The following is a 13,159-nucleotide window of genomic DNA, read 5'->3' as shown; positions in this document are numbered from 1 at the left end:
TTTGGATATATATCAAGTACAGTACATGCCGAAGTTTCTCAAGGAAATAAAATCTCTCAACTAATGCTTTAAAAATAAATGAGAGTCAGTTGGTACATTAGTATAATATATAAGGTTAAAATGAACTGATTTATATACAAACGCTTAAATTACACTCAAATGAAGTTTTTATAATAATAACGTTACAGTTATGTAGGATAATTATATTTCTACTCCAAACCGTTTTTTTGAAATGTAAATCTTTAAATGGTGGCTGTCATAAAAACTTGACGGATTTATTCAAACATAAATTAAACATTGATTTTGTGAGTTGTAGTCTTTCTTTTAACATTTTTTTAATACTGTAATAAAATGATAAGAGTTTGAAATCTGAGACGTCGTCTCTAAAATCGAGAAATCAATTGTTTTTTTACCCAGCTCTATTAACAAACATTTAAATAACGTTATATTTTGTGTGAAAATAAAGTTAATAGACTGTTGTAAGAAATGTCTTTGTAACCTTTAAATAACTTTATATTTATGACAAGAAATCTAGACATTTCTGTGTTTTAGAAACATTTCAAAACAATGTTCCCACAATGTTTTTATAACCTAAATTAGTTCAGCATTATTTACAATATTTTGCTCTGTTTCCACAAATGAAGACATCCAAAAGAGAGGTTTTGTCAGGTTTAGCTCATATATGGATACAAATTTGTCCCCAAAAGATGGTGAAGTAGGTACAAACACACACATCTCTACTCTGTATTCACCAAAGCATACAACTAATAATTCAGTTTAGTATCAACCTTTTAGTGCTGGAAGCCAGATTCTCTCTATTGAAACTGTATGTGATCTAAACACAGATGAAGCGCAGCTATATTCCCTCAGTGCAGCTCTAGTTTGAACTCTTTTAATGATCATGTTTTCCTCTCTGGATTGTTGACGTCGTCTCTGTGCAATCGCTCTGATTGTTCCTGACACGCCGTGCATTGCAAAATGGGAAGTTCCACATGAATCGTGCTCTTGTTAACTGTTTAACCATTAAACAGCAGCTTTCACATTAACTAGCGGCGGCAGTGAAGCGAGCAGCCTGTGCTGTAATCAAGCTCTCTGCTCGTTTGATGAGGCTCAATTAAGCCGCGTTTATTTGACACACTGTCACATTCCATACGGACGCCTGGACGATGAACGACTGCTTTCATTACAGTAACCTGAGAATAAAAGGTCCAGAGCAATTAGCATATGAAAACTGTGGAGTCGTACAGATAAACGCCTGCGAGACAAAGCAGATATTGAGTTTCTGAAGAACCAACTGGATGGCTCTTAAAATAAAGGCTCTTTAATGGCATTGATGATTCCATTCCATCAAGAACCTCTTTATAGGTTCTTTATAGTGGAAAAGGGTTCTGAAAGGACCTTTGGGGAGCCAAACATGGTTCTTCTATGGCGAAACCCCCTTTAGAAACCTTTATTTTTAGGAGTGTTGAGTCATTAGACTGATTCAAATTGTAAGTTTAAGATGATTTGTGAGTCTTTTAGACTGATTCATTTCAGTGAATTTGCTCACGATTCAGACTCCACTGTAGTCATTAGACCAATTCACATTGTGAGTTCATTACAGTGAATCAGTAAGAGATTGATTTGTTGATTAATTAGACTCCAGTGTTCACACTTAGTCATTAAACTGATTCAAACTGTGGGTTTGAGACTGTTTGTGAGTCTTTTTGAATGATTCATTACAAGGGATCAGTTAGAGAGTCATTCGTTCATGAGTCAGACTCCACTGCTTAAACTCTTCAAAATAAAGCTTCTTTTTCTTTCTTTTATAAGATCTGGACTCCATCACATGGATCCGTGTGTTCATGTGGATCACTGTAGATGATCATCAACTAACACAAAGACGAACAGAGTCATTACGTCCTGAAAGCTCACAGAAACATGCACCAAACACCACAGAAACTCCCTGAAATCAATCCCTGAATCGGACACCTCCATCGGACCCATCACACGCATCCGAGTGCCATCTGATCTGCAGAACCCAGGAGCTGTGGTGCGCTTCATCTGACGCTCCACATGAAGCTCAATGACTGAGATGCTCTTGAGTTTCCAGAGACTCAGAAACCAGCAGATAAAGAGCCGGTTCTGCTGAGCATCAGATAAACCACGAGTTTGACTCATTCTGTTCATCAGGCTTGAGCAACGATCTGAATTAAACTGGTCACACAGGAAGCCAATGTAAAAAACGGCAAAAAAAGTTAATATAGTAAATATTAGATCTGTAAATAAGTCTGTCAAGAGAACATTAGGAACACAAACATAGTCATATGAATTTGAATTTATTTTTAATTCTGCTTCCTTACATTCAAATTCTGCATTCTGTTTAATAACTCAGTTCAAATTCAGGAAGTGAACTGTACTTTAAGAGCCATTGATCTGAATTTCGGTTTGAATAGAGACGCTACTGTTCATACAGCATATGCTGTGAATATGAGCATTACTGAAAAGCTGATATGAATTTTTTGCCTGTAAATGGATAAAGTTGATAAAACAGAAGCAGCATCAGATCTTTTCATCCGTATTGTGACGTACATCTAAATATAGCGGATTATTGACAAAGAACAAATATGGGGCAGGAATTGGTTCATGTATCGATTGTTGATTGGGTGTTGAGATGTGGGCGTGGCTCTCAAACATGTATGCAAATATGCATGAGCTCAAGGGGCGGGGCTTAAGAGCACTACATCGTTAAAAATAAAGGTGCTTCATGATGCCATAGAAGAACCTTTTTTAGTCTAAATGGTTCCATAAAGAACCGTTAACATCTGCAGAATGGTTTCAGTTTCACAAAAGGTTCTTTGTGGCGAAAAGAAGGTTCTTCAGATTATAAAAAGTTAAGAAAGTGATGGTTCTTTAAAGAACCTTTGACTTAATGGTTCTTTGTGGAACCAAAAATGGTTCTTCTATGGCATCGCTGTAAATGATTGGAGAAAATCCAGATATGACACCAAGGTCAGAACATTCTGAAAACCTGAAATATGCATGGATGAATCAGATCAATAACATGCATTTAAAACAGACAAGTTCCTTTTCATTTCATGCCGACTTTAAAGCATTAATCAGTAACAGATGTCTTATTCTGTAACATAAAATCAAGTCGACTAATTAAAATAATCCTTGTGTGCATGGATATAAAAGAGCAAACTCAGTGACACGACGTGAACCCTGCAGCACAACATGCACTGTGTCCATTTACAAACAACTGACACGCTTGTCCAAATTATTCTTGAGTACCGCAGCAATGAATGAAGGCATTGTGTGGCTCGCATTCCAGAGTCACGCCGTCTTATCATGAAGCGCTGTTTGTTTTAGCTCTTAAAGACGGGCCGCAGACGAGCGATCAAACGCAGGTGTGCTGTGGCTCCATATGTAGGTCAGCTGTTGGTGTATATTGCTGCAACCCTTAAATTAGCCGTGCGACGCGGCCTGCAACAACACAAGATGGACGACCGGCTGTTTGCTGACGACGCGTTTCTCGTATCAAGTTGAAATGGAGATGCGGGAGGTTTGAGAAATTCTACAAGCAGCTACCATTCAGTCTCTCTGTGAATCATCAGGAGGAATAAACAGCTGCCTCTCTGACGAAGAACAGACGATTGTGAGGTAGAAACAGCAGCACAGAGAGACGTCTGTGATGAAAGGGCTCATGGGAGGCACATGTGTAACAGATCTGCGTCCGTTCCTCTTTTGGCAGAGGAAGGAAACGCTGCCGGCGACTCGGAGAGGTGAACAGTGCTCCTGCGTCGCTCTGATGGACGGGTCCGAGCCCGACACTGGGAGCCTTGTGGTCGCAAAACGCCACATGGATGCAATTTGTTCCTTGCATGTGGCATGAATGTACAGCATTGTGAACGTCTGCAGAGTCTCAATCACTGCCGCCGTGTGTTTACAGGCAGGAAAAGCTTCATCACAAAGCCTACAAGAATAACAAAACATACGCAAACAAATCACTGAGATTATGTGCAGTGAGACGCCGGCCGCTAATCCACCGATAAAACCCTTTCAGATGAGTATCAGCCTGAGCAACTGAAACCCAGCGAACAGAAACATGCTATCAAACATTATTTCTAGTGTTATTATATTACTTTTAATGTTCTCTGAACGTTCTGAAACGAGTAGTAACATTTAAAGATGAACACCCAACTGAAACATTTCAGAAAAAAACTTTCCATGAACAACATAAATATCGTTTTAAGAACATTATTAACGACCAGACAACTACCTTAGAATGTGTTGCTAATATTTTTAATTGCGTTCTGAATGTTCTCTGAACACTCAAAATGTCCTTTTTTTCTTGGTTATACGAATGTTATTGGAACATTACATTTGATCATTTTCCAAATATTATGGGAATGTTACTTTTAATGGTAACCCTTTATTTCGATAGTCCACTTTAGACATTCTACTAACAGTTAGTAACTTTGTAACTACATGTCTACTAGCAGTCATTAGAGTATTAGTAGACATGTAGTTACAAAGTTACTTATAGTTAGTAGAATGTCTAAAGTGGACTATCAAAATAAAGTGTAACCCTTTTAATGAATGTTCTAAAACAAAGAGTAACATTTAGAAAATGTTAGAAAAACGTCCAACTGAAACATTTCAGAAAAAAGTCCCATGAATATAAATAACGTTTTTGTGCTAATATTTTGAGACAATTATAAAAATAAAAAAAACAGAAACTACAAAAACCATAACTCCATCTGGATATTCAAAATGTCCAGTTTAAAAAATACGAACGTTAATGGAACATTTAATTTGATCATTTTGCAAACATTATGGGAATGTTACTTTCGAATGTTCTTTGAACGTTCTGAAAACATCCAACTGAATAATATGTTTTGAGAACATAATTAAAGAGCAGATAACTCCACCCTAAAAATGTTCTAAGAATATTTTGCTAACATTTCAATAAGTTATGAAAACATTATTTCTGAATGTTCTCTGAATATTCAAAATGTCCAGTTTTCTAAATGCTGATAAAACATTTTTCTTTGGTTTTGTGAATGTTAAAGTCAACATTAAGCGGAACGTTCCGTTTTATTATGTTGAAACATTACTGGAACGCTACGCTTGAATGTTCTCTAAACCATCTTAGACGAACATCCAACTAAAATACATGAGAAAAACGTTCCATGAATGATGTGTAAATGATGTTTTTGAATGAACATTACTAACAAAGTTAACAGACCAGATAACTTTGAACAAACATTCTATTAACGTCACCAGAAGAACGTTTGTTCGTTGCTTTAGAGAACTCTACCAGAGCGTTCTCTGTTAGCTGGGAACGTTCCTTTAACACTAGATGATCTAGAATCTGTGTTCGTAATGATCCAGACTCTGAATTCTGTGCATCAAAGCGCTTGTGGACGTAACACGGATGATGTTTTAATTTACAGCCACTCGCAGAAGCTCCACCTGCTCCTCAGAGATGATCTCATGAACTTCAAAGACTCAGATTCGCTTCAGAGCGTTTCATGTGTTTGTAGTTCAGAAGCTTAGGTCAGTAAATCACAGCGGAATGACAAACGTCTCCATTCAGAGAGTCGAGGCTCAGGAGAATATCTCATGATTAAAGAGTATGACTCCCTAAAAATAACCGCTAGAAGAAGAGCAAGGTGAGGATCTACGGGCAGCGCTAAAATCTTCATTTACTTGCCCTCATGTTGATCCAAACCTGTATGACTGCACAAAAGAAGATATTTTGAAGAATGTCTCAGTGTTTGGTTTCCAAGGCTCTTCAAAATATTTACTTCTGTGTTCCACTCAAGAAAGAAAGTCATACAGGTTTGGATCGACATCAGGGTGACAGAATTATCATTTTAGGTGAACTATTCCTTTAAAACAAGTAAAGAGCTTGAGCTTGACGACAGTTACAGAATCCAGATCCAGACACTATTTTCCTGTTTAATACTGTTAAGTGCTTTGACACAATCTGTATTGTTAAGAGCGCTATATAAATAAAGCTGACTTGACTTGACTTAAAGCAACATAAACATGTTTGTCCAGAGATTAAAATGATCCTATACAACTCTGTGTTGTGTACCGTTAATATGAATATGATTTTTCACAGGTGTTTTACCTGTATTTTTAAATGATGTATTTTGTTAGTTTTATGGTTAACTCTTGTATTATCTTCAAATTCTGCAGTGTTCAAGGTTGCTTTACAGTGAAGATACAATTAGAAAAGAAGAACATTAATATAACAAACAAACATGACAAACATAGGCACAACTTAAAAACTAAATATAACACAGTGAGAAAACACACCACAATATAAGAATAGCAGCATTCAGAAAACAAAAATATGTAGGACATAACTTATAAATGATAACATTCAGGTAACAGGTGAGTGTTAGAAAGTGATTTAAATTCAAGAATATTACTGACATAGAGAATATTATTGATTATTGAATATACCTGTAACCTGGAAATGGAACTGGCAGGTAAACCACTGAAAAGGGCACTGCAATAATGGTTTCAGCATCTTTAAAACTAATAAAACCGCGGAGCTTGGCAATGCGACGTAATTGAAAGAATGTGGACTTTGTAACAGAGTTAATATGAGCTTGAAAGGAGAGAGATGAATTGAAAATAACACCTATATTTTTAACAGTACAAGATTATCTAATGGGAGTACCAGCTTTCTCAGAAGAAAAGTCATTAGGAATGCTTCTAGTGAGTGATGGGGTTCCAACAATAATGATCTCGGTTTTGTTCATGTTTAGTTCAAAACAAATTTGAGGTTAGCCAGTCTTTTATTTCATGTACACAAGTAGAGATTTTGTCAATTTGGGTGGATAGAATGGGCCTACATATAGAGTAAATGTCATCAGCATATAAGTGATAATTAAAGCCATGTCAGTACAGGATTTGACGCAGGGGTAGTATGTAAATAATGAATAATAATGGGCCAAGAACAGATCCCTGGGGGACACCTTGCTTCAAATGGACAGTAGGGGATCGAAAATCCTGCACTGAGATGTAGAACTGTCTATCAGAGAGATAAGAAGAAAACCAGGAAAGAACAGCACCAGAAATACCCACATCAGAGAGATGGGAAACGAGTCCAAAAATATCCTAGGTTAACCAGTATCTCCTACAACTCAATTTGAATACAGGGTTAAGGAAATGTCTATAAACTTAACAGATAATATTCTGGCAGGAAAATTCCAGTGACTTCTCAGTCTTTTTTTTTTTATTCTTAAAATGCAGGACGAGCGTGACGAGCAATAATCAGACTATCAGTCTGTGTCTGTACATTATTGTCCAGCATGGCCCCTTTAAGCAGCTCTGCTGGTCTGTAACGTCCCATGGCCCCTCACACACACACACACACACACACACACACCAACAGTGTTTCAGCCTGAAACTATGGCAACGGAATAAGAAAGCAGTCGCCATGATTAATAGATGAGAGAGGCAGTGCCAAACGCTGGCCTGGGGACGAGACACATGCACTGTCCCTCTCTCGCTCTCTCTCTCTCTCTCTCACGCCGCTGGAAACCACACACACACACACAGATCGACAACACAAACTCCCAGAACCTGTGAGAAAACACAAACTGTCAGCATCAGTGTGTGATTATTCAGCTCATCACAGGCGGACACCAGCTGAAGTTTGTCGTCATCAGACTCGTGTTTACAGCACAAACACTTATAGATCTGCTCTCCCGCTCAAAACACTTCCTTACAAACAACAGGACTGAAGGAGCGGAGTTCAGATTTATCAAAAACGCTAAACACATCCAGCCTGATCAGACTGTTTTCTGTACTTCTGCTCACAAACTTATGTTTTTAGCACTGAATAGTAATACAAATCATGTGAGTGCAGCTTCACCGTAATAAACAGGTGCATAGCAGCATCAGTCATTTAAAATGTAAATACTTGCATATTATTATTAACCCAAGTTGCATTGTATTGTATTGTTTGTTTAACACCAAAGTTATTTTAGTAAAGATATTGAAATGTCTAGAGATGAATATTGAAATATTTTTACTGAAATATAAAAATTATTTGTTGAGTCAACTTAAAATAATTTGTTACCCCGCTGACTTAAAGTTTACTTAACTCAAAAAGGTTTAGTCCAAATTTGAAGTTGTATTAAGTGAAAACTGGAATATTTTAGTTGACTAAACAAAAACAAAAAGTTGTGGGGTAACAAATTATTTTAAGTTGAAACAACAATTATTATTATATATATTTTTTTTTTACAGTGTAACAGCATGCAGACATTTACTCTTTACTTGTCCATGCTGATAAGCACAGTTTCTCTATAAATCACCAATATCAACAGAATTAAACCGTTAATAACATCTACAAATGTGTAAATAACAGAAGACGAATGATTTTAAAAGAGCAAAGCATTTTTTAAAGGTTCTTACTAAAGTTCCCTATAGGAGCATCAAGAATCAAATCCATTCAGAACCTGAAACTCAAAGCACAGTTTGACAATGTGGTTTTTTATCATGTAAAAAGACAGAAATGTGAATTTTCCTTCTTCAAACGCACAATAATCCACTTAAATGTTCCACTTACTCAGTAATGTGGCCCCCCAGAGCCAGCTCATGCATTAAACATGATCATGTGAATCATAGATGAGAGTTATCGACAGCATTTCTGAGCCTGTGATTTACGCTGCGCTCCTTTAACATAATTGAGTGCTTTTCATTGGCCGTCATCAATAATTCAGGCGGAGTGAATCCTGGCCTCCACTGAGAAAATGTAAATACACGCCGGTGCGATTGACGCTCGCTGGTGTGACAAACAGCCATCAGTCACGCTCCGTGCCGCTCTCATTGGCTTTGTGCAGGAGAGTACATCAGATGCCCTCGTTACAATCACATCAAAACAGCGCTTTGTGCCACTGATTTCACCTCATAATTCACTGCTTTATCAGAGGACAGCATTTCTCCTGTTTGCTACAGCACTGCACTGCACTTCAAGCGCTTTTCACAATGCGCATCATTTCCAAGCAGCTTCACACAAAACGAATGTCTCTTCATCACAATTTAAGAGTAGTGCATAAGAAAAGAGCTGTATACATGCCTCATTCAGTCATTTTCTGTGACTGAGTCAAAGTCATGCTATCTTGCACAAATGTACAGTTTATGCAGTTAGTTAACGTCATTTAAGCAGAAACAACGAGCACATTAAAGCACTGATTACATGATGTGATCACGATCACAATATAAGGAAATCTGATTCAGAGCTGGCATCAGAGTCGCATTTCATTCTAGCAGATAAATTTCATTTGCTTTCAATCTTTTATATTCACTAATTTTCACAAACATCATCTTTTAAATGCACTGTGAAAAGAATAAATACACGTTTCCTGCTATTTAATCTTTTTCTGTAAATGAGCTTGATTGCTAACCTTAACAAAATGATGGGAAATAATAGAAACGTGATTAAATCTGAATAAATGCAGAGCTGAACGATGAGGATGCCAGGGTTTTTTCATTAATTTTTTTTCATTTTCATTCATTTTCAAATTATATAATTATTAAATATATTAAATGTGACCCTGCAGCACAAAAGCAGTCATGAGTAGCACAGGTATATTTGTAGCAATAGACAACAATACATTGTATGGATCAAAATTATACATTTCTCTTTTATGACAAAAATCATTAGGATATTAAGATCATGTTCCATGAAGATATTTAGTAAATTTCCTACCGTAAATATATCAAAACTTCATTTCTGATTAGTAATATGCATTGCTAAGAACTTAATTTGAACAACTTTAAAGGAGATTTTCTCAATATTTAGATTTTTTTGCTCCCTCAGATTCCAGATTTTCAAATAGTTGTATCTCAGACAAATATTGTCCTATCATAACAAACCATACATCAATGGAGAGATTATTGATTCAGATTCAAATGATGTATACATCTCAATTTCAAAAAATTTACCCTTTTGACTGGTTTTGTGGTCCAAAGAAAAATGTATAATTTTGATGCATACAATGTATTGTTGGCTATTGCTACAGATATACCTGTGTTACTCATGACTGCTTTTGTGCTGCAGGGTCACATATCACTGTGCTTTCTAAGATATCAGCCATCAAAATATCAACCACCGATTTGAATGCAGATCAATGCAAAAGCAGCTGATCTTCAGGCACCATCTTCAGTGTTTCTACATGTAATACATCATGAAGAGAGGACAGAAGCGCAGTTATTCACTGACACTGATGCTCAGCGGCTGAGGCAGAATAAAACACCTGAAACGCAGCTCAACACAAAGCCATGTGAATTGAGAGCGCGATAGTCGTGGAATCTTGGCTCAGTGGAGACGCGTGGCCGCCTGCCATCTCACAGGGAGAAAAACACTCAGCCAACAGCAGACAATGAGATTAACAAACACTATTTTATTCTGAGCCTCCAAACCCAAGCGCTCACCGCTGAGACGGACTAAATGCTGCCGTCCTGCCCAAACAGATGTTACTGGAGAAGTCTGTCGGATGGCGTTCATTTAGGACTAAAGTGGTAGAAACGGCTGACACGGACACACCCTGCATGACCCCCGGGGTCAAAGGAGAGCGCCCGGCTTCACAAACCTCCGGATGAGGTTCTTCAGTATCGGTGAACACAGTTCTGCATTCATCGAGACTTAAACCTGTTAGAGACACTGGAGGTACAGTAATACTCACGAATAAGAACAATACTAACTTCATGCATCAGAAGCAAAGGACGGAATCACATCATTTCCACCAGACTGTGTTTATATTCGTCTGTGCAGTGGAAAATACACGCAAAACTACAACAATGCAATGACATTTATTTCCATCTCAGCCGATTATTACTGATGAGTGCAGTTATTTAAATCAGATGTCACGCCCTCATATTCAGATAATGAATGAGTTTATAAGCGCGCATTAGAGAAGTTTAGCCGAGTGACGTCACCAGCCCTCCGCGGCTGAGATCAAAGTAAAGCGGCACAGAAAGAAACAATATATCGTTCTAAACATCATCATCATCATCATCATTGTCGTCATAAACGGAGCTTCAAGCGCTATTCTCATGTACGTACCGCGTGTGACAGCTTCTTCACATCGATAGATCCATGAGAAATCCCGATCACTGATCGATCGATCCGCGGAAAGCCCGGAGAAACGGCGAAGCGAACAATGAGCGGCGCGTACAGCTACACGCGCGAGCGGCTGCTCATCCTATTAGAGATGAAGCTTTACTGAGCCGAGCTCACACACAGCAGCTGTCACACACACACACACACACACATGCAGGGAGGAGCCTCAGACCTCAGAGCTTTTGTTTCTTCGGAGCTGCTGTCAGACGCGCATCTTCACCAGCACTGTCACACTGTGTGTGTGTGTGTGTGTGTGTGTGTGTTTACTTCATAATTAAGGCAACACAAGCACGTGGAGTCACTCACAATAAAGCTTCATCCAGACTCCAAAAACTCACACAAGCAGATGTCTGGTAGACTAAATATTAATATAGTATATATTAATATTGCACAATTATAATTGTGTATATTTATGGAATATTCATATCTTATACTTATATATTTTTATGCATTAACATACATTAATGTCGAGTCAATATACACAATTACACACTATCACATTTTATAGCCTATATATCAATGCATCAAAATTAAAATGGTTTATATAGATGGAATATTCATATTTGTATCCCATGTTTTAATATATTATATAACCAACATTTCATCAATATACATAATTAGAATATTGCATAATATAATATTAATATCTAATATACTATACATTATTAATATGATTATATATTAATATTGAATCAATATATATAAATAAATGTGTGTATATTTATGGAATATTCATATTTTATAGCATATATTAATATATTATATACCAATATTACATCACTATACATAATTAGAATTGTGCATATCAAATTGAATATTCTTATCATAAAACCTATACATTAATATTTATACACTAATATTACATCTATATGCAAAATTCAAATTGTGTATATTGATAGAATATACATATCTTATACTCAATATATTATTCTGCATTAGCATATATTAATATTGCATCAATATATATACAATTATACACAATCGTATCTTATAGCCTACAGTAATATCAGTGCACCAAAATTATATATATACGGAATATTCATATATTTACCCCAGCTTATAATATATGCTAATATTTCCATCAATATAGATAATTAGAATTGTGCATAATGGAATATTCACATCTAATATACTATAAATGATTATTATATAGTAATATTGCATCAATGTACACAAATAAATTTATCTATATTTATGGAATATCCATATTTTATAGCCTATATTGATATATGATATACTGATATTGCATTAATGATCAGCGTCTCTCCAGTTTTTGCAATTTTGCAGTATTTTTCCTGCTCATCTCGGGCCTGTTCGATCCTGTACCTCTGCTTATTGCACTTCTGGTTAGATGCTAACTGCATTTCGTTGTCTTGTACCTTACATCTGCAATGACAATAAAGTTGAATCTAATCTAATCTAATCTAATAATTACAATAGTGCATATTAAGTTAAACATTCTTATCATAAAGCCTATATATTCATTTATATACTATAATATTGCATCAATATGTACAATTAAAATTATTCATACTGATGGAATATTCAAGTGCGTGTGTATGTGTGTGTGTGTGTGTGTGTGTGTGAGAGAGAGTGTGTGTGTGTGTGTGTGTGTGTGTGTGTGTGTGTGTGTGTGTGTGTGTGTGTGAGTGTGTGTGTGTGAAAGGGGAGATGAAGCGAGACGCTTGGGGCCTCACACTCTTTGTGTGTGAGAATCAGCGCTCTGGTGGTCCCGTCATCATCCAGCACACTGTGACCCCTGAAACAAACCTCCATTCACACACATCCACACTTCCACTCGCTCAAACGTTTCACTGCATCTGAATCACGAGAGGCTCGCAGGCTCTATATAATGATGTGTTGCACGCTGTGTTTATATGCTACAGCGCTGTGTTACTGTACTGCATCATTACTCTGTCAGTCAGGCCACATATATCTACATACAGTAATTAGAGGGTGTAGCACTGCTTATATAATGACAGTTCATTTCACAAAGCCTGAATCATGAGATACCATATCAAGCGT

At 36.8% G+C, this 13,159-nt stretch overlaps 1 protein-coding gene across 2 annotated transcripts in view; it reads right to left on the bottom strand.

Annotated features, from left to right (window-relative positions):
• sema6a (sema domain, transmembrane domain (TM), and cytoplasmic domain, (semaphorin) 6A) overlaps positions 1 to 11,283 on the bottom strand; it is an 89,943-nt gene extending 78,660 nt beyond the window's left edge. For both annotated transcript variants that reach the window (XM_079383301.1, XM_079383300.1), the window contains exon 1: positions 11,078 to 11,283. The gene's annotated coding sequence lies outside the window, so the exon portion shown is untranslated. The remainder of the gene's footprint in view (positions 1 to 11,077) is intronic.
• Positions 11,284 to 13,159: the final 1,876 nt, after the last annotated feature.

The sequence above is a fragment of the Barbus barbus genome (assembly GCF_936440315.1).
Source record: "Barbus barbus genome assembly, chromosome: 28".
Lineage (NCBI taxonomy): Eukaryota > Metazoa > Chordata > Actinopteri > Cypriniformes > Cyprinidae > Barbus > Barbus barbus.
Note: the sequence above shows the minus strand (reverse complement) of the source record. Positions and strands in the feature narration are given on the sequence as shown.